Below are 21,704 nucleotides of genomic sequence, written 5' to 3' on the forward strand. Positions count from 1 at the left end.
TGTTTCTATTTCAACCCATTTGAACCCATGAGTTTCCTTTTTTTTCCCAATTTCCCTTTCTCGGCTGAGAGGGGGTTTTCAGGGCATAGAGCAGTTGCTAGCGTTTAGCTCATAGGTGGGCTAAACCAAGACATGGTGTTTGTCTTCCCAAGTAACCATTGCATGTGCTGAGGCCCTGCTTTCCAGGAAGTGGCTGGACATCTGCCTGCTGATGGGAAGTAGTGAATGAATTACTCATTTTGCTTTCCTTGCACATGCAGCTTTTGTTTCACCTATTAAACTGTCTTTATTTCAACCTATGAGTCTTCTCACCTTCCTTCTGTTTTCCCCCTGTCCTGGGGGAGAGGGTAGTGAGCGAGCAGTTGTGTGGGTGCTTGATTATGGCTGGAGTTAACTCAGCAAAATTTCTGTTTAATCTTACATTTGTCTTCCACATCTTATTAAATAAGTTTACATTTTAGTTTTAAAATGATGCTTTTGAAATCTCTTGAGGACATGGTTATTTTTTCAGTCTTTTGAAGCTGATTTTTTGAAAATTAATGTTTCTCAGTAATTGCACCTTGTGCCAGCCTTAAGTGAAAATATTTTCTCTAAGGAAAGAACTGTTTAAAGTATGCTTGCTTCCAGAAAATGGAAAGAAAGTATATTAAATACAAATGAATAGAAAAAAATTCTGAAGAAATTTGAGGCTTATATTTTGTTTGTAATCAGGTTCATTTAGCATTGTTAAGTAAACATAAAACTGAAGCCAAATTAAACATTCAAGTACAGCCTCTAATAGAATGGAAACATATATATATTTTCTGCAAGCAGTCTTTATGATATAAACTGTACAGTGAAGTAAAAAGCTATATTATTGCTTTTAGATTTTGAGTAGGGTCATATCACCATTTTTCCCAGCAAGTGGTTTTATTCCGAATAACAGTATCTATAGAGCTTCAAGTAGAGAGCTTGTGGTAGTTTGACCTTGGCTGGCTGCCAGACCCCCACCCAGTTGCTCTCTCACTCCCCCTCTTCAGCAGGACAAGGGGAGAAAATAAGATGGAAAAGCTCGTGGGTCAAGATAAGGGCAGGGAGATCACTCACCAATTACTATCATGGGCAAAACAGACTCGACTTGGGGAAAAATATTTTAATTTATTGCCAATTAAAAATAGAGTAGGATGGTGAGAAAAAAAGAAAAAGCTAAAAAACACCTTCCTCCCACCCTTCCCCACTTCTTCCCAGGCTCAATTTAACTCCTCCATTCCCAACTCCTCTACCTCCACCACTGCAGAGCAGTGCAGGGGGGATGGGGAATGGGGGGTTGCAGTCAGTTCATAACAGCTCATCTCTGCCACTACTCCCTCCTGACATTTTTTTCTTGCTCCAGCATGGGTTCCCCCTGGGGCACAGTTCCTGCCAGGAGCCTGCTCCAGCATGGACTCTCCACAGGCTGCAGCTTCCTTCAGTGCATATCTAGCTGCTGTGGTATGGAGTCCTCCATGGGCTACAGCGTGGATATCTGCTCTGAGGTGGTCCTCCATTGGCTGCAGGGGAACAATCTGCTTCACCGCGGTCCTCTCCATGGGCTGCAGGGGAATCTCTGCTCCAGCACCTGGAACACTTCCTCCCCGTCCTTCTTCACTGACCTTAGTGTTTGCAGGGTTGTTTCTCACACTTTTTTTTCTCACTCCTCTCACAACTGCTGTGCAATGTTTTACCCTTTCTTAAATATGTTTTCACAGAGGCACTATCAGTGTTGCTAATTGGCTCAACTTTGGTCAACAGAGGGTTTGTTATGGAGCTGGCTGGAACTGTCTCTGTCTGGCATGGGGGCAGACCCTGGTCTCTTCTCACAGAGGCCACCCCTTGCAGCCCCCGCTACCAAAACCTTGCCACATAAACCCAATACAGAGCTATTACCTGACACTAGTCCACTAACAGGCAGTAAATTGTTGTTGCCACACCTGCTTCAGAGAACCTATATGAACTTAGAACCACTTCCTCCTCACAAGCAGTTGGTTAACTGGATCTTGTGTGTTTAAAACAGTAGTTCCAACTAATTTCCTGCAGGTTAATTAATGTGGGTTACATTACCATGAAGAGAAGCAAGTTGATATCCTGTCTGAATATGAAACAGTTGCTCCTTACTATTCTTGAGGTCAGAACAATACTGAAATATTGTATTTTCATTCCTATTCACCTGAATTTCAAGCACTGCACATTCTGCTGACTTTGGCTGGGACAGAGTTAATTTTCTTCACAGTAGCTAGTATGGGACTATGTTTTGGATTTGTGCTGAAAACACTGTTGATAATATAGAGATGTTTTCTTTATTGCTGAGGAATGCTTACACAAAGTCAAGGCCTTTTCTGCTTCTCACACCAACCCACCAGTGAGTAGGCTGAGGGGCATAAGAAATTGGGAGGGAACACAGCTGGAACAGCTGACCCAAACTGGCCAAAGGGATATTCCATACCATATGATGTCATGCTCAGCAATAAAAAGCTGGGGGAAGAAGAAGGAAGGGGAGGACATTCGGAGTGATGGCTTTTTGTCTTCCCAAGTAACTGTTATACATGATGGAGCCCTGCTTTCCTGGAGATGGCTGAACATCTGCCTGCTGATGGGAAGTAGCGAATTAATTCCTTGTTTTGCTTTGCTCGCGTGCACGGCTTTTGCTTTACCTATTAAACTGTTTTTATCTCAACACATGAGTCTTCTCACTTCTACCCTTCTGATTCTCTCCCCCATCCCACCGGGGGGGGAGTGAGCGAGTGGCTGTGTGGTGCTTAGTTGCCGGATGGGGTTAAACTACAACTGGTGGATTCTGTAAATGTCTGTACAGAATCTTCATAAAATAAGTTAATGTTAAATTCAATTAATATTATCGTTTTGATTTCTTTTTACCCTGCTAAAATATTATGTCTTTAGTTAGACTGAAATATTTCTTGGCTTTACAGCAATATGTAAGAACTTATACACATTATATGTTTTTTTTTAATATGGGAGGAAGGAAATGGTTTTGTTTCTCTTTCTTGCTATAGTAATACAGCTGTACTAACCTAAACAGTGCAGCAACACTATTTTATCTGAAGTAACTTTTGTCAATTAGTGAATGTGTACTACTGTGCTTTGTTGGTTTTTTTTAATAGATATACACAGTATTTTAGGCAGGTACGTTAGTCTGCTATTAGGGTCAAGTGCTTGATAAATTATTATAGTGCTAAACCCTATTGGAATTTGGGAACATCGCATTTAAATCTCTATGAAACCTTCCATGGTATCCCATAATTTGTCTGGTTTCCTAGAGCAAATACCATTTTCCAACTGATTAAAACTGATTTTCAGGCTGCAGACAGGCAACAGAGAGGAAGCCCTGTTCAGTATTGGGTTTTTGATCATCAGGAAAGTACTGTTTTATTTTTCAGAGCCACATCACAATGTCTTTCGACTGCATGCACCTGGACGAAGTCAAACAAGATTATTCATTTGGCATATAATGTATAAATTTTAAAAATACTATATGATTCAGAAATAGCAAAAATACAGATAAAAGGCATTTGTGCAGATCAGATCAGAAACTGAGACAGAACTGTGATTGTTGCTTTGGAGGGTGTGAAATGTTGAGAGCGCTATTTGCCCCTTCCAGTTACATTTTCAGTCTGTATCCTGAAGGACATTGCTATCAGGCTGTCTCTGACCCCACAGCTTAGAAAATTTCAACCCGAACAGTAACAGTTTGGTAAAGCTAAAAGCAACAAGAAGTAATCTTGAAATAAAAAGTGCCAAGGGACCCTACCTGATATAACAATATTTTGTAATTATGATGACATGCTTTTGTCTAAACCCAGTTCAGAATCTGAAGCAACCAGTTGTACTTTAAATATGGTGTTAGGTATCATGTTTTTCTGAATGAGAACTACTATCCCTAAAACATGCCTGGTGTTTGGCAGACAGAAACATATGCGTATGTGTGTATATATTCCAGCAGTTCTGGGAAATAATGGATTTACCTCGTACATTGTACAGGCTTCCTGTACATGTTCAGTAAATGAGTTCTGGGGATGCTATGGGTTTGATCCACATGCTCTGTTAATACATCTGCCCAGTGTTTCCAGAAAAGACTGTGCTGCACAGTCACATGCCCTTCTTGCAGAGTTGATTGGTATGCAGGATGAAGATATGGCTAGTGTTTCCAAATATGGTTGCAACTAACAGGTCTGGTGATGTTTTCATATATCCATAAATCTTGGATAACCTTAAGAAATCCTTTGTACTAGACAAAACTTTTGGGTGGAAAAAAGAGAGCACATCAGGTTTATGGTAACCTGAGCCATTCTCCCACTGTTTTAAGGTGTCCTGCTTAGTGATTTACATCTGCACAGGGAAAATGAAATCACACAACTTTTTGCCTGCAGGGATATAGCATCACTGTCTGCTGAAGAGCTTAGCTGCAAAAAGGAGCATCTGAAATTGTCTAAAGCACTTTTATTTCCAAAAAAAGGTTGGAGTATTAACTGAAACTGGACACAGCCTACAAGAGAAGCAGCTCCTGGCCTACCTGACTGACATAAGGCAAGAGTGGCACTTCCTCCATGCATATCTTCTTTAGGCCCTGTTCACCTTCACCTACTATGCATGTGCCATGCCCCACCTTCCAACGCCCAGCTAGGGTTGCTTGTTCTTTGTCTCCATCCAGTCCAAATGTGCTGTGTAACTGTCATGAATGAGTGGTTTAGGCTGCTTAAAGAATCACCGCCAAACACATTAGGAAGCAAATTATTTTAATATAAATTTATAAAAAGCGTGACTTAACAGAATTCAATGGCAAGGTCTGCTCTATTATTCAACATGGAAAAAGCATACAAAAGAGAAAACAAATTAAAATTATGTTGGAATGATTTACACGTGGATCAGGAGAAATGATTTCAGCAATCTAATGTGAAATAGCAATTTAAAGCTCACTAACACTATTAAGGTAAATCACAAGTTTTATAATTTTCTAACAAAGCTTAATAACACAACAACTTAATTAAAGACTTAACAAGGTTCTCAAATTACACACACACAGATATAGATATAGACGTAGAGATATATAAAGAGATATAGAGAAAGATATATAGAGAAAGGTACCTGTTAAAAATTCCCATTGAGTTCAGTGAAATATCCACGTCGAATGCTTTTGCATTTCTCAATGGGCAAGGGTTGAGCCTCAAGGAGTGGGGGGTTTCAGCTCAGGTCTCATGCCGGTCTTCAGTGACGGTCCTCCGAACTTCACAAACTTGAGAGTTCGCGAGCTCTGAGAGGCGTCCCATGCAGAGGGAGATGATGGTCGCAGCCCGCTGCAGTCCAGGAGAGCTCACAGGGTCTCACTGAGAACCGCTGTTTATAGGGTCAGGAGATGATTGACTTTAGGCACCAGTAAATTTCCATCCTTGCCACAATCATTTGCCAGTAATTACTGGAATTCTCAAAATTCCAGTGACGCTGGTACTGATCCACCCGAGTCACAATTAGATAAAATATGTTCTATCAGAGGACGATTAGTTACTCCCACAACTGATAGTTCTGGTACGGTCAGTGCCCCACCTTAGCTATGCAAGAGTCAAGGGGCTCTCAACCACCAAACTCATTGCACCAAGGCCAAGGCTTGACGAGAGTTCCAGGAGCAAGGGTGGGGGGAAATGCACCACCACAGTCACAATGCTCCACCCTTCCAATCAAAAACACCATTCCACAGCAACTAGGATGGAGTGAGATGATCATGGTGGTGTTACCAGAAGTAACCATTTCAAATGACTCCTGTGGCCATTGGACACATTGGACAACCACTGGTGGTTGGACTTGATGATCTTAAAGGTCTTTTCCAACCTTGACGATTCCGTGATTCTGTGATTCTGAGATTTAGCTTGTTCACTTCCTTTCTCCTGGGAAACAAGACTGGCCTGTTTCAGTGTCTTGCTGAAGCCTACTTGGCCTGTACTGACCATCCCAGTGTACTGTGACTGCAGCTCCAAGCTAGGAACTGCAGAGACACAGAGTGGTGGGAAGCAGGAGGTAGCAGGTAGTTGGAGAGTTGGGCTGAGGCTCAGGGAGATGGAGTGAGGTGATAGGGCAGGACATTGAGGGAGGCTAGTTAATGGAAGAGGTCTAGTGAGGTAGGTGAGGAGTGCTTAGAACTGGTGGGGATGTGGTGTAGCAGACCTTATACCTGACTAGCTGGAAGTCTGTTACTACTTCTAAGCTTTCTTCTTGTCAATTTTGGTTCTTTCTCCCCTCCCCCCCCTTTAAATCCAGTGCATTTGGGTTTTCACCCAGTCCCTTTAGGACTACATAGTAGGCTTCAATCTGGGTTGACAGATGAGGTTGTCAATTAGGCTGTGTCCTGGTTTCAGCCAGGATAGAGTTAATTTTCTTCACAGAAGCTAGTGTGAGGCTATGTTTTGGATTTGGGATGAGAAATTGTTGATAACGTGCTGATGTTTTGAGTTGTTGCTAAGTAGTCAAGGACAGTTTAGCTTCTCATGCTGGCCTGCTAGCAAGGAGGCTGGGGGTGCACGGGAAGCTGGGAGGGGACACAGCCAGGACAGCTGACCCAGGCTGGCCAAAGGGATATTCCATACCATACAATGTCATGCTGAGCATATAAAGCTGGGACGAAGAAGAAGGAAGGGGTGGAGGGACGTTCGGAGTGATGGCGTCTGTCTTCCCAAGAAACCATTACGCATGATGGAGCCCTGCTTCCCTGGAGATGGCTGAACACCTGCCTGCCCATGGGAAGTGGTGAATGGATTCCTTGTTTTGCTTTGCTTGCGTGCGCGGATTTTGCTTTACTTATTAAACTGTCTTTATCTCAAACCATGAGTTTCCTCACTTTTACTCTTCCGATTCTCTCCCCCGTCCCACTGTGGGGGAGTGAGCGAGTGGCTGTGTGGTGCTTAGTTGCTGGCTGGGGTTAAACCACAACACAGATACATCTCCAACCTTCTCCTCTGACAGCTACATTGAATGTTCTTTACTAAAAATCACACCAGTATTGCTTATTTAAGGTGAGAATCATTCTGTGCAATATGAAGCACACATCTGTTATCTACTCTCAAATGTATTTTTCCTGAGAATCATCTAATTTCCATATTTTACAAATGCTGTTTTTCTGTCATGGTTTAATGTTGTTTTGTCGTCAACTTGGGAAAATGGGATGAAGTTTTGTATGTTTATGCTTTTATGACTCTGTACAGAAAACCTGATATTCAGAAAGATGTAAACTGACCTAATGATGTATACAGCTTCTGATTATTAAAAAAAAAGGGATTGTAGCCTAGGCTGTGATAATAAAAATCACAGAGGGAGAAGAGCAGGAGGATGTGCAATTGTGAGTCCCAACGGCCCCACCTTTCACCTTTAGAAGTGGTGGGACCAGAAGGATTGCCGGTTTCTGTACATGTCCTGTTCACTACCTCTGACCTGTTAAATTGGAAACAATCTGCTGGTTTATAAAGAGAAAAACCTGAAAGAATGCACCAACTTTTAGACTATAATGCTGACTCACAGTCCTAGCTGGGGAGATGTACAAGCATTATTAAATACTTTCTTTACAGCAAAGGAAAAAGAATGATAATAATAAAAAAACAAACAGGGAAGAAGATGAGAAAAGAAATAAACAGGAGGACCCTAACAGTGGGGAGGAAAGGCCCAGCTGAAGCAATACCGACAATTAATATTATATGGGGTCCAGCACAGAGTACCAAAATCGAAAAATATGTCCCCTCCCAGCTTCCCGTGCAGCCCCCCCACCTTCTTGCTGGCAGGCCAGCATGAGAAGCTGGACAGTCCTTGACTGTTGGGATCACCGTGCAAGGGCTCGACCTTAAGGAGAAGGAGCTGTGGCATTGAGAAGCTGGTAAACAGCTGGATATCTGCAGGGCTCGGCCTTGAGGAGAAGGAGCTGTGATAAACAACTAAGAAGAAGCGAGGAAAACAGGAACACCTGCAAGCAGCAAATCCTGACTGTGTGAGAGGCGCGTGGACAGCGCATGATATTTTGTACATAGCCAATTGCAATAATGTGTGTAACAAGCTGTAACCAATCATGAGTGTGTGTGTGCAGTGGCTAAGCAAAAATTATGATATATATTGGAGTCAGACAAGACAATAAACGGCTTCGGAATATAACTCTCATAGAGTTGTGAAGTCCATCCTTCTCCCACACTTGACTGCTTAGCAACAACTGAAAACATCAGTGTGTTATCAACATTCTTTTCATCTCAAATCCAAAACGCAACACTCTGCCGGCTACTAAGAAGAAAATTAACTCTATCCTGGCCAAAACCAGGACAGAGTTGGGACAGGGCTCCAATGAAAATCCATCAGCCTTTTACGAGAGGTTATGTGAGGTAGCTAGAAAATGGATGGACTTGAATCCAGACGATGAAGCAAAGCAGAGGATGTTCAATATGCTATGCATAGAGCAGCGACTCAGGATACAAGCAGAAAGTTGAGGGGACTGGCAGAATGTCCATTTCACAATTCAGAGAAATAGCATATAAAGTGTATAACAATTGGGATGAGAGAGAAAGAAAAAGAAAAAGAGCAGAATGAGGTTACAGACATCTTTGTGAACAGCAGCAATAAATGGAAACGATACCAGAGGAAAGAGGGGACACACTGCGATAATAGAGGGAAGAGGCCCACAAAACCGAACCCCTCTAGGACCAAATCAGTGTCCAGCCTGTAGATGGGAAGGGCACTGGAAGAACGAATGCCCAAACCAAAAAAGGCCAGAGGAACAAGATCACGCAGGAAATGCTAATATTATGTTAGAAGATTCAGATAATGAATGAAGAGGACCAAGGGAAAACATTAAAGTCTTCCCAGCCAATGCCCTGGTTCCAGTTAAGCTGAGGAATGTGACCATAGATTTTTTAATTGATAGTGGGGCCACTCATTCAGTAGTTACTAGTTGTAAAGGACCTTTAAGTAAAGTAACTCTACCTATTGTTGGGGCAACGGGAAAAAGAACATCAAGGCCATTTCTACAGCCAGTGGAATGCACAATTGGGGGGACCAAATTAATTCATGAGTTTCTATATATGCCAGAGTGCCCCCTACCCCTATTGGGATGAGATTTGTTATGTAAATTGAATGCACAAGTAACCTTTTCGGAAAATGCTGTACAGCTCCATATCCCACCTGAAATGGCTTGGAGAGCCCAGATCTACTTGCTGACAGATAAAGCATTGGAAGAGTCTGAAGAGAATATCCCAAACGCTGTATCGAATGTGGTAATACCCCTGGTGTGGGCTTCAAAAAACCCAGGTAAAGCAAAAAACATAAGTCCAATTAAGATAGAATTAAAGGAGGGGGCAAAACCAGTGAGAGTGCATCAATACCCTATAAGACTGGAAACTCAAAGAAGCCTCGAACCTCTGATAAATAACTTTATACAACATGGACTGCTCAGGGTATGTCAATCTGAATATAATGGACCTATCCTACCAGTGAGGAAGCCTCACTCCCAGGAATACTGATTGGTGCAGGATTTAAGAGCTATAAATTGGATGACCAAGGATATACATTCTACAGTGCCTAACCCTTATACCCTATTGATGTCTATATCAGAGAACCATGCCTGTTTCACAGTGATAGACTTAAAAGATGCTTTTTTTTCTGCATTCTAGCAGAAGAATGAAGCCAAACGCTCTTCGTCTTTGCGTGCGAGAACCCGACCACTGGAAGAAAAGGACAATTATGTTGGACTGTTTTTCCCAGGGATTTAAAAATAGTCCCACTTTGGTGAAGTATTGGCCAAAGAATTAGAACAATGGTGAATTAATAATAATGATGTTACTCTCTTACAGTATGTGGACGATATCTTGATGGGAGCTGACACTGAACAAGTTTGTACAGAAGCTACGGTAAGCCTGCTAAACTTTCTGTGAATGGCTGGATATCGGGTCTCAAAGAAAAAAGCCCAAATTGTAAGGAAAGAAGTCCGATACCTCAGCTTTAATATATCAAAAGGATAACAAGCATTAGGGGAAGAGAGGAAGGAGGCTATATGCCGAATAGCAGTACCCGGCAAAAAAGCAGTTACGGGGATTTCTAGGAATGGCCAAATTCTGCCGAATATGGATCCCCAATTTTGGGCTCATAGCCAAACCCTTATATGCAGCCACAAAAGGCCTAGGGGAGTTGTTAGAATGGACTCCAGAGTGCCAGAGCAGTTTTGATGAAATCAAAAGAAAATTGATGGAAGCCCCAGCCTTAGGCCTCCCTGATCTGACAAAACCTTTTCAGTTGTATGTACATGAGAGACTGTGATGGTTTAGCCCCAGCCAGCAACTAAGCACCACGCAACCGCTCACTCACTCCCCCCTCCCCCAGTGGGACGGGGGAGAGAAATGGGAAAAAAACTCGTGGGTTGAGATAAAAACAGTTTAATAGGACAGCAAGAGAGAAAGAAACAGCAATGATGACAACAATAATAATACTGACAAAGGAATGTACAAGAACAAGTGATGCCCAATACAGCAATTGCTCACCACCCAGTGATCGATAGCCCGTCCCCAAGCAGCGATTTCCGCCCCCCAGCTAACTCCAGTTTATGTACTAGGCATGACATCGTATGGTAGGGAATAACTCTTTGGCCAGCCTGGGTCAGCTGTCCTGGCCATGTCCCCTCCCAGCTTCCTGTGCACCCTCAGCCTGCTTGCTAGCAGGCCAGCACGAGAAGCTGGACTGTCCTTGACTACTTAGCAACAGCTCAAAACATCAGCACGTTATCAAGAGTTTCTCATCCCAAATCCAAAACACAGTCTCACACTAGCTTCTGTGAAGAAAACCAGCTCTATCCTGGCTGAAACCAGGACAGTATCCATCCCTTATTCCATACCATTTATGCCATGCCTGGGTCCTACACTTTTCAATACATTCCAATTATTCATTATTACTTTTCCTGTCTTTTAATATATACACACAGATATAATTTTCTTAGTCCATGGGCTATCACTTTAAAATGTCTGTGGAGTTCATTCAGTCCATGACTCTGGGCTACATCCATCATAGCAGTTTCTCAGGGCAGGGGAGATGGCATGCGGTGTTGGATTGTTATCTGGCACGGTCCATGTCCATGATCTGCAGGTCGAAGAAGTCAATCTCGAGGAAATTGTTGGGCGCAAGCTGCTGAAGCCAGTTCTGGTTCCATCACTGCTGCACGTTGCTTGGTTTCAGTGAAGCTCATTCTTCATCAGTCTGGGTGATTCTTACTGTAATACCATTGATATGGTAGATAGCAGCCATAGTAGTAATGTCATACTGTATTGTGTAACAATTAATGCAGTGCAAATCATTGACTGTTTTCACCCAAAATCAAGTCTCCTTGAGGTACACATCGGACTTCCCCATCCTTCCGCATTACCCACCAAGTGCACCCAGGTCCCTGGGCAAAGGCAATCCCACGAATGGGTTTGCCTTTGCCTAAGGCAGGAGTAACCCAGACTGTCTTCCCCAGCATGTTTCTCACATGCACCACAGGGACTTTATCCCCTTCTACAGTACGTAGAAGTTGTGATTGGGCAGGGCCGGCTCTATTAGTAGATCCCCTAGAGTTGACTAACCAGGTGGCTTTGGCTAAATGTTTATCCCAATGTTTGAATGTCCCGTCACCCATTGCTCTCAGTGTAGTCTTTAACAGTCCATTGTATCGTTCACTTTTTCCGGAAGCTGGTGCATGATAGGGGATGTGATACACCCACTCAATGCCATGCTCTTTGGCCCAGGTGTCTATGAGGTTGTTTCGGAAATGAGTCCCACTGTCTGACTCAATTATTTCGGGGGTGCCATGTCGCCATAAGACTTGCTTTTCAAGGCCCAGGGTAGTGTTCCGGGCATTGGCATGGGGCACAGGGTATGTTTCCAGCCATCCGGTGGTTGCTTCCACCATTGTAAGAACATAGCGCTTGCCTTGGCGAGTTTGTGGAAGTGTGATATAGTCATTCTGCCAGGCCTCCCATATTTATATTTCAACCCTCATCCTTCATACCAGAGGGGCTTTAACCGCTTGGCTTGTTTGATTGCAGCGCACGTTTCACATTCATGGATAACCTGTGCAATAGCGTCCATGGTCAAGTCCACCCCAGCAATATCTAAAGCCAGCTGGATGGCTTTCACCTCCGCAAACTGACTTGATTCACCTTGTCCTTGAGCAGCTTCTGCGACTCGTCGTATAGGGCTCCATACAGCAGCTTTCCATCTTCGATGTTTGCCTACAATACGACAGGACCCATCAGTAAACAGGGCATATTGCCTTTCGTTCTCTGGTGACGCGGAAGTCTCGGACACGACGCGTACGACCAATATGATCAGGTCAACGCCGTTTATTGTCTTGTTTGACTCCAATATATATCATAATTTTCACTTAGTCACTGCGCACACACTCATGATTGGTTACAGCTTGTTACACACATTATTGCAATTGGCTATATACAAAATATCACGCGCTGTCCACGTGCCCCTCACACAGTCAGGATTGCTGCTTGCAGGTGTCACTGTTTTTCTTGCTTCTTCTTAACTGTTTACCACAGCTCCTTCACCTCAAGGCCGAGCCGTGCAGATATCCAGCTGTTTACCAGCTTCTCAATGCCACAGCTCCTTCTCCTTAAGGTCAAGCTGTGCAGAGTGATCCCAACACTCTGGCAGTTCATTATATGGTGGAGCCTCTTCAGCACGTGCCACCTCCTCTTCTGGTGATATTCCAAAATCTTTGCCTTCTGGCCAGTCCATGATCACTTCCAAGATTCCCGGGTGATTAAGATTTCCTATTCGAGCCCGCTGTGTAATAAGCGTGACCCACTTACTCCACGTAGCATCAGTCGCATGATGTGTAGAGGGGACCCTCCCTTTGAACATCCAGCCCAGCACCAGCAGTCGGGGTGCCAGGAGGAGCTGTGCTTCAGTACCAACCACTTCTGAGGCAGCTCGAGCTCCTTCATATGCCGCCAATATCTCTTTTTCAGTTGGAGTATAGCGGGACTCAGATCCCCTATATCCTCAACTCCAAAACCCTAAAGGTCGACCTCGGGTGTCTCCTGGTGCCTTCTGCCAGAGACTCCAGGTAGGGCCATTCTCCCCGGCTGCCGTGTAGAGCACATTTTTAACATCTTGTCCTGCCCGGACTGGCCCAAGAGCTACGGCATGAACTATCTCCTGTTTAATTTGTTCGAAGGCTTGTCGTTGCTCAGGGCCCCATTTAAAATCGCTCTTCTTCCGGGTCACTTGATAGAGAGGGCTTACAATCAGACTGTAATTTGGAATATGCATTCTCCAGAAACCCACAATGCCCAAAAATGCTTGTGTTTCTTTTTTGCTAGTTGGTGGAGACATAGCTGTTATTTTGCTGATCACATCCGTTGGGATCTGTCGACGTCCATCTTGCCATTTTATTCCTAAAAACAGGATCTCTTGTGCAGGTCCTTTGACCTTTCTTTGTTTTATAGCAAAACCAGCTTTCAGAAGGATTTGAATTATTTTCTTCCCTTTCTCAAAAACTTCTTCTGCTGTGTTGCCCCATACGATGATGTCATCAATGTATTGCAGATGCTCTGGAGCTTCACCCTGTTCCAGTGCAGTTTGTATCAGCCCATGGCAAATGGTAGGGCTGTGTTTCCACCCCTGGGGCAGTCAATTCCAGGTGTATTGGACACCCCTCCAAGTGAAAACAAACTGTGGCCTGCACTCTGCCGCCAAAGGGATCGAGAAAAACGTGTTAGCAATATCAATGGTGGCGTACCACTTGGCTGCCTTTGACGCCAGTTCATATTGAAGTTCTAGCATGTCCGGCACGGCAGCGCTCAGTGGCGGCGTGACTTCATTCAGGCCACGATAGTCTACTGTCAGTCTCCACTCTCCATTAGACTTTCGCACTGGCCATATGGGGCTGTTAAAGGGTGAGCGAGTCTTGCTGATCACTCCCTGGCTCTCCAGCCGACGAATCAGCTCATGGATGGGGATCAGGGAGTCTCTGTTGGTGCGATATTGCCGCCGGTGCACTGTTGTGGTAGCGATCGGCACCTGTTGTTCTTTGACCCTGAGCAACCCCACCACAGAAGGGTCCTCTGAGAGACCAGGCAAGGTGGACAGCTGTTTAATTCCTTCCGTCTCCAAGGCAGCTATACCAAAAGCCCACCGGTCCCCCTTTGGGTCCTTGAAATACCCTCTCCTGAGGTAGTCTATGCCCAGGATGCACGGAGCCTCCGGGCCAGTCACAATGGGGTGCTTCTGCCACTCATTCCCAGTTAGGTTCACTTCGGTCTCCAGTACAGTCAACTCTTGGCATCCCCCTGTCACTCCGGAAATACAAATGGGTTCTGCCCCTATATGGCTTGATGGCATCAGGGTACATTGTGCACCGGTGTCCACTAAAGCCTTATATTCCTGTGGGTCTGATGTGCCAGGCCATCTAATCCACACAGTCCAATAAACTCGGTTGTCCCTCTCCTCCGCCTGGCTGGAGGCAGGGCCCCTCTAGTCCTGCTCATAGTACTCGTTACCCACTTCTTGTAAATAGGAATCAGAAGTCCCTTCAAGAGGATCAGAGGTGAGATCAGCCCTTCTATTCTTTCTGGGGAACTGCCCACTGGAAAGTGGAGCAACGTTTTTTCTGGAGGAACCTGAACCCCCCTTTGTAATTGTTTTTCCTTGCAGCTTGCATACTCGTGTCTCTCGGGTCGAGGTAGGTTTTCCATCCCACCTCCTCACGTCCTCTCCGCAGTCACGCAATTGAAACCACAGGGTGGCTCGTGGTGTGTATCCTCTATATCCTCTCTCTTGAGCAGATGAGCGCTTACTCCTAATGGCTGAGATACTGGTCCGTACGGGTGGAGGTTAGGGCATATCCTCTTTGAATTGCAGGAACTCCCGGGACAGTTTCTCTACAGCAGAGACGCAGGCCCGTGGGGAGGAAGAGAGACTTCCTTCGTATTGCCGGAGTTGGCCAGCCAATTCATCCACCATTGGTCTCTCTCCGTCTTTCCAGGCTATTACTGCTAATGAGTTGGCATATGATGAGGGTGCACTCCGTACAAACTTCCGCCACATAGGTCACGTGCAACTGACTTCATCTGGAACTTTGGATGATTGTCCATTGTCCAAGTCACCATAAATCACCTCCAGCACAGCTAGCTCCCTCAGGTACTGGATAGCTTTCTCCATGGTGGTCCATGTCCTGGTTTCAGCCAGGATAGAGCTGGTTTTCTTCACAGAAGCTAGTGGGAGACTGTGTTTTGGATTTGGGATGAGGAACTGTTGATAATGTGCTGATTTTTTTTGGTTGCTGCTGAGCAGTCAAGGACAGTCCAGCTTCTTGTGCTGGCCTGTCAGCAAGAAGGCTGTGGGTGCACGGGGAGCTGGGAGGGGACACAGCCGGGACAGCTGACCCAGACTGACCAAAGAGATATTCCCTACCATCCGACGTCATGCCCAGTACATAAACTGGAGTTGGCCGGGGGGCGGAAATCGCTGCTCGGGGACGGGCTGTCGATCACGGGGTGGTGAGCAATCTCTGTATTGGGCCTCACTTGTTCTTGTACAATCCTTTGTTGGTATTATCATTATTGTTCCCTTCTTTCTTTCTGTCCTATTAAACTGTGTTTATCTCAACCCACGAGGTTTTTCCTAATTCTCTCCCCCGTCCCACTGTGGGAGGGAGAGTGAGCGAGCGGCTGCGTGGTGCTTAGCTGCCGGCTGGGGCTAAACCACGACAGTCCACTTGACTGGGTGACATAGAACATCTTCCTTGAAGGGATACCTTTCCTTCACACCCGACAGGAGTCGTCTCCAGAGGCTGAGGACTCGTGCACCTTTTCCAATTGCTTTGTCAATGCCCCCTTCCCTAGAAAGGGATCCCAGCTGCTTGGCTTCCCGACCCTCTAATTCCAGGCTAATGGCCCCATTATCCCAGCATCGGAGCAGCCAGGTGACAATGTGCTCACCTGGACGACGGCTGAAATCCTTTTGCTTATCTAGTAGTTCACTCAGGGATAGAGATCGGGTAGTTACCGTCTGTTTTATGAGTTCTTCCTCTTCCTCCTCTTCAAGCGATGACCCGCTCTGTTCCCTCTTCCGTACTTGTGATGGCCCTGCTTCAGAGCACTCTGCCTCCTCACTCTCTTCCTCTGGCTCCTTCTTAGCAGAATCTTCCTCCTCCCTTACGAAACGATCTGACTTCCGCTTCCAAGATTTCTTCTTTTGTACAGGGGCAACTGATACCGGGATGGGCTGGTTCTCTGGTTCAGCTGCAACAGTCTGAATAGCTACAGTGCCTGTTGCAGGGGTTGGAGTAGTCACAGTGCTCGTTGCAGGGACTGGAGTAGTCGCAGTGCCTGTCACATTATCATTAGATCCAGAGAGCCTCTCTCCCCTTTGCATAGTGTTAAATAGAGCTCGGTAGGCATGGACCAGGCCCCAGCACATGGCAATGATTTGTGTCTCCTTGGAGCTGCCAGGGCGACAGCATACTTCCAAATATTCTGCTAGTTTATCAGGATTCTGCACTTGTTTGGGAGTGAAGTTCCAAAACACCGGAGGTGCCCACCGCCCCAGGCATTTGCCCATGCTGTTCCACACACCCTGACATTCATAACTATCCAGCCTTGGGGCAGATCTCCGGGTGATATTCTTAAATTGCTTGCCAACCTTAGACAAAACCGAAAGTGTTCCCCAGAAGTCCCAATAGAAGTATTTTAACTACCCAAGGGTGTTCAAAATACTGAAAAATTATTGTGATGAAGGAGGAAACGTTATGATAGAGGGTAGCAAAGGTACCATTCTGCATTTCCTCCATAAAAACCTTTCAGAGGCAGAAGTATAATTGCTAATCGTCTCCACAAGACAGTAGCCAAAATACAGTAACAGCTTTAGTACAGAGCTCAGATGATACCACATTAAGCTCAAGGTCAGTGTTCTAAAAACAAATCTCGCAGGCAAGACGTTACTAATCATTGCAGAGTACAGCAGCCTGCAGAAACCAACACCGATCCTTAACATGTACAGCAAAGACAAGAGCATGATGCAAATCAAATAAACTGATATCGTGACCTGCAACCGTTATTATCTCAAACCTTTTGCCCCATGTTGGGCGCCAAAAAGGACTGTCATGGTTTAGCCCCAGCCAGCAACTAAGCACCACGCAGCCGCTCGCTCACTCCCCCCTCCCCCAGTGGGACAGGGGAGAGAATTGGGAAAAAAAACCTCGTGAGTTGAGATGAAAACAATTTAATAGGACAGCAAGAGAGAAGGAAACAACAATGATAACAATAATAATAATACCGACAAAGGAATGTACAAGAACAAGTGTTGCCCAATACAGCAATTGCTCACCACCTGGCGATCGATAGCCCATCTCCGAGCAGCGATTCCTGCCCCCCGGCTAACTCTAGTTTATGTACTGGGCATGACGTCATATGGTAGGGAATATCTCTTTGGCCAGTCTGGGTCAGCTGTCCTGGCCGTGTCCCCTCCCAGCTTCCCGTGCACCCTCAGCCTGCTTGCTGGCAGGCCAGCACGAGAAGCTGGACTGTCCTTGACTACTTAGCAACAGCTCAAAACATCAGCACGTTATCAACAGTTTCTCATCCCAAATCCAAAACACAGCCTCACTCTAGCTTCTGTGCAGAAAACCAGCTCTATCCTGGCTGAAACCAGGACAGAGACAGCAAGTGGCTTTGGGGATAATGACTCAGACGCTTGGAAGCTGGAAAAGGGCAGTAGCCTGTTTTTCAAAGCGATTGGATGAAGTGAGTAAAGGCTGGCCGGCTTGTCTTCAGGCTGTAGCCACCACTGTGCTGTCATTTCAAGAAGCCCGGAAGCTCACCTTGGGACAACCAATAACAGTACTAGTCCCACATGCAGTGGTTGCTATCTTGAACCAAAAAGGACACCACTGGATTTCTCCAAACCGATTATCCAGATTCCAAGCTCCATTAATAGACCAAGAAGATGTCACCCTAATTGTAGTATCAGTTCTAAACCCTGCCACTTTATTGTCAATGGCAGAACACGAACCTTTATTTAGCAATTATCAAATATGTTTATGCCTGACCTGAGAGATGAGCTATTGAGAAATGCAGATTTAGAATTATTTACAGATGGCAGCAGCTTTATATGGAATGGAGAATAAAGGCTGGATATGCAGTGATTACCTTATGGGAGGAAATAGAGGCCAAACCTTTACCCCCTAATACCTCGGCACAAAAAGCTGAAGTAGTTGCTCTAACAAGAGCACTGGAAATTGGAAAAAATCAAAGAATTAATATATACACAGACTCTAAGTACACCTTTGGGGTTGTTCACGCTCATGGAGCTAATTGGAAAGAACATGGACTATTAAATTCGCAAGGAGCTGTATATAAAATATAGACAAGAGATCTTAAATCTGCTTCAGGCTGTATTAGAACCAAAAGAAGTGGCGATAATTCACTGCAAAGCTTATCAAAAAGGGCAAGGAGAAATAATCCAGGGAAACAAAAGAGCTGCTTTCGCGGCAAAAAGCACTGCCTTATATGAGGAAATAATCGGAGCTTTGATACCCAGCAGAAAGCTTAATACCCCCTCAGTATTCGAAGAAAGAAGATCAACTAGCAGAAAAATTGAAGTGTACAAAGAATGCAGAAGGATGGTGGATCACTCCAAACCAACAAGTTCTTATTACAGCCAAAATGATGGGAGTTCTCCTTAAAAGACTACATGACGAGACTCTCATGGGAGCTGATGCTATGATAAATAGTGTCAGGAGATATGCAATAGGACCAAAAATGCAATCAAGTGCAGACTTAACAGGAAGAAGATGTCAAATTTGTTATGTAAACAACCCTAAGATTCAAAGCAAGCCACCAATGGGTGACATAAAAAGGGGAATAGCCCCTAGGAAGCACTGGCAAATAGATTTCTCTGAATTACCAAACTGTGGACAATATAAATATTTACTTGTTTTGGTAGACACATTCTCTGGATGGCCAGAAGCTTTCCCTTGCCACAACAATCGAGCTACAGATGTAATTAAAATTTTATTAAAAGAAATAATTCCTTGATTCGGAATCCCTGAGGGCTTATCTTCAGATAATGGACCTCACTTTATTTCAGAAATAGTCCAAGGAGTGTCGAGATTCCTTCAACTGAAGTGGGATCTACATACCCCTTGGAGACCACAGGCTAGTGGGAAAGTAGAAAGAATCAATCAGACCCTTAAAAAAAATTTGCAAAGTATATCAAGAAACCCAGCTTAAATGGGTAGATCTGCTAAGTTTGCAGATGACACCAAGTTGAGTGGGAGTGTTGATCTGCTGGAGGGTAGGAGGGCTCTGCAGAGGGATCTGGACAGGCTGGATCGATGGGCTGAGGCCAACTGTATGAGGTTTAATAAGGCCAAGGGCCTGGTCCTGCCCTTTGGTCACAACAACCCCATGCAACGCTACAGGCTTGGGGAGGAGTGGCTGGAGAGCTGCCTGGTGGAAAAGGACCTGGGGGTGCTGGTTGACAGCCGGCTGAACATGACCCAGCAGTGTGCCCAGGTGGCCAAGAAGGCCAACAGCTTCCTGGCCTGTATCAGAAATAGTGTGGCCAGCAGAAGTAGGGAAGTGATTGTGCCCCTGTACTCGGCACTGGTGAGGCCGCAACTTGAATCCTGTGTTCAGTTTTGGGCCCCTCATTAAAAGAAGGATGCTGAGGTGCTTGGGCGTGTCCAAAGAAGGGCAACAAAGCTGGTGAGGGGTCTGGAGCACAAATCTTCTGATGAGCGGCTGAGGGAACTGGGGTTGTTCAGTCTGGAGAAGAGGCAGCTGAGGGGAGACCTTATCACTCTCTACAACTACCTGAAAGGGGGTTGTGGCGACGAGGGTGTTGGTCTCTTCTCCCAGGTAACCAGCGATAGGACGAGAGGAAATGGCCTCAAGTTACTCCAGGGGAGGTTTAGATTGGATATTAGGAAAAATTTCTTCACCGAGAGAGTGGTCAAGCATTGGAACAGGCTGCCCAGTGAGGTGGTGGAGTCACCATCTCTGGAAGTGTTCAAAAAACGTGTGGATGTGGCGCTTCAGGACATGGTTTAGGGGACATGGTGGCATTGGGTTAATGGTTGGACTTGATGATCTTGAAGGTCCTTTCCAACCTTAGTGATTCTGTGATTCTGTGATTCTGTGATATCCTATCAGTTGCCCTGATGAGGATTAGGATCACTCCAGGAGTGAGAGAAGGGATAAGCCCCTTTGAAATACTATATGGAAAACCATATCCTGTCAATGAGGTGGGTAGCTGGAGTGATCAGATACACATTAAAGGTGAAGGAATTTTGAAAGTTTATTTGTTCTCTCTCTCGTGGGTATTATCCTCTTTACACAGGTATCTCAACCAGTGGGCTCCACTTCCTTTGGACTCTTTGGTACATAACTTCGTGCCTGGAGATTGGGTTTACATCTGGACCTGGAAGGATGAACCACTAAAAGAAAAGTAGAAGCGATCAGCTCCTGGATCCACTACAGGAGAGTGAAGGGAGCTCCACCAGAGGAACAGTGGACATCTGTGCCAATGGGAGCGCTAAAGCTAAGACTTTCTAAAAACTCTATGGGCTAATGAACTGTTTATAGTTATAATATGGTTTATGGTACCACTGATCTTTCCAAACTAAATCACAATGACAATAAGAACATTAATGAAGATACTCTTGCTTTCACTGCTAATCAGACACTCTGTACCAGATGTGAGCAGAATTGATGGAAACACAGGAAGAATGGGAAAGCCAATAGAAAACCTTACACTGACAGTCACTGGTAATCATATAATGACAAAACCAAATAGGTACCTTATTTCCGTTACACCAGCCAGGTTACAGAATCTCTACTGAATGTAATGTGACAAACTATCTAAAGGGACACGCCTCTATAGTCATCAAAAATGATGAATCAAACTCAATCAAAGGAAAGGGAAAGCTGCTTTTCAGGTCCCTACTGTAACATTAGCTTCTTCAATGACACACCTCTGGCAGTAGTATGCTTATGGGTAGGTACAGGGAAAGATAATGGAAACGGACTATCCTTAAAGATCATGCTAACACCTACCCCTAAACCTCATACTACTACTTATACAACCACACAACCTATATGCCCATTGATCTCTGAAATTGGATCATATGGAATCAGATATGTAGGATGACAGCAAGTGATGTTTAACCCATCATGGTCCCTATTAATGCAAATTAATCTCTCTGCAGTTAAACCAACCAGTTCATCATTCGTAAGTACATCTTGAACAGGGTGGTTAGCATGGTTACGTGAGCCTTACCCTCCAAAACGAGCAGAGAGAGATGTAACTGGTACCTTAGGGACAGTATTGGGAGTCTTAAACAGCATAAATGCTGAAATACTTGCAAACAAACTTAGTACAGCCATACATGATCTAAACAAACTAGAACATCCATTACGGTCCTCCCTATCAGGAACCTTCCTGTCAGCTTTAGGAACTCATCAGTGGCTTTTATCTAAAATATTACCTCAATGGGAAAGAGTTACTGAAAAGGATCACCAATTATTCCTAGATGCCCTTGGCATAGCCCAAAGTAATATTTCTCTAGCTCTTAGAGGCATCCAAGCTCAGCTGTGGGTGCAATCTACAATAGCAGCAATTGTAAGAGAAGGAGAAGATGGCACCTTACCTACTGAAATTTGAAAAATAAT

This window comes from Phaethon aethereus (assembly GCF_964289735.1).
Source record: "Phaethon aethereus genome assembly, chromosome: W".
Lineage (NCBI taxonomy): Eukaryota > Metazoa > Chordata > Aves > Phaethontiformes > Phaethontidae > Phaethon > Phaethon aethereus.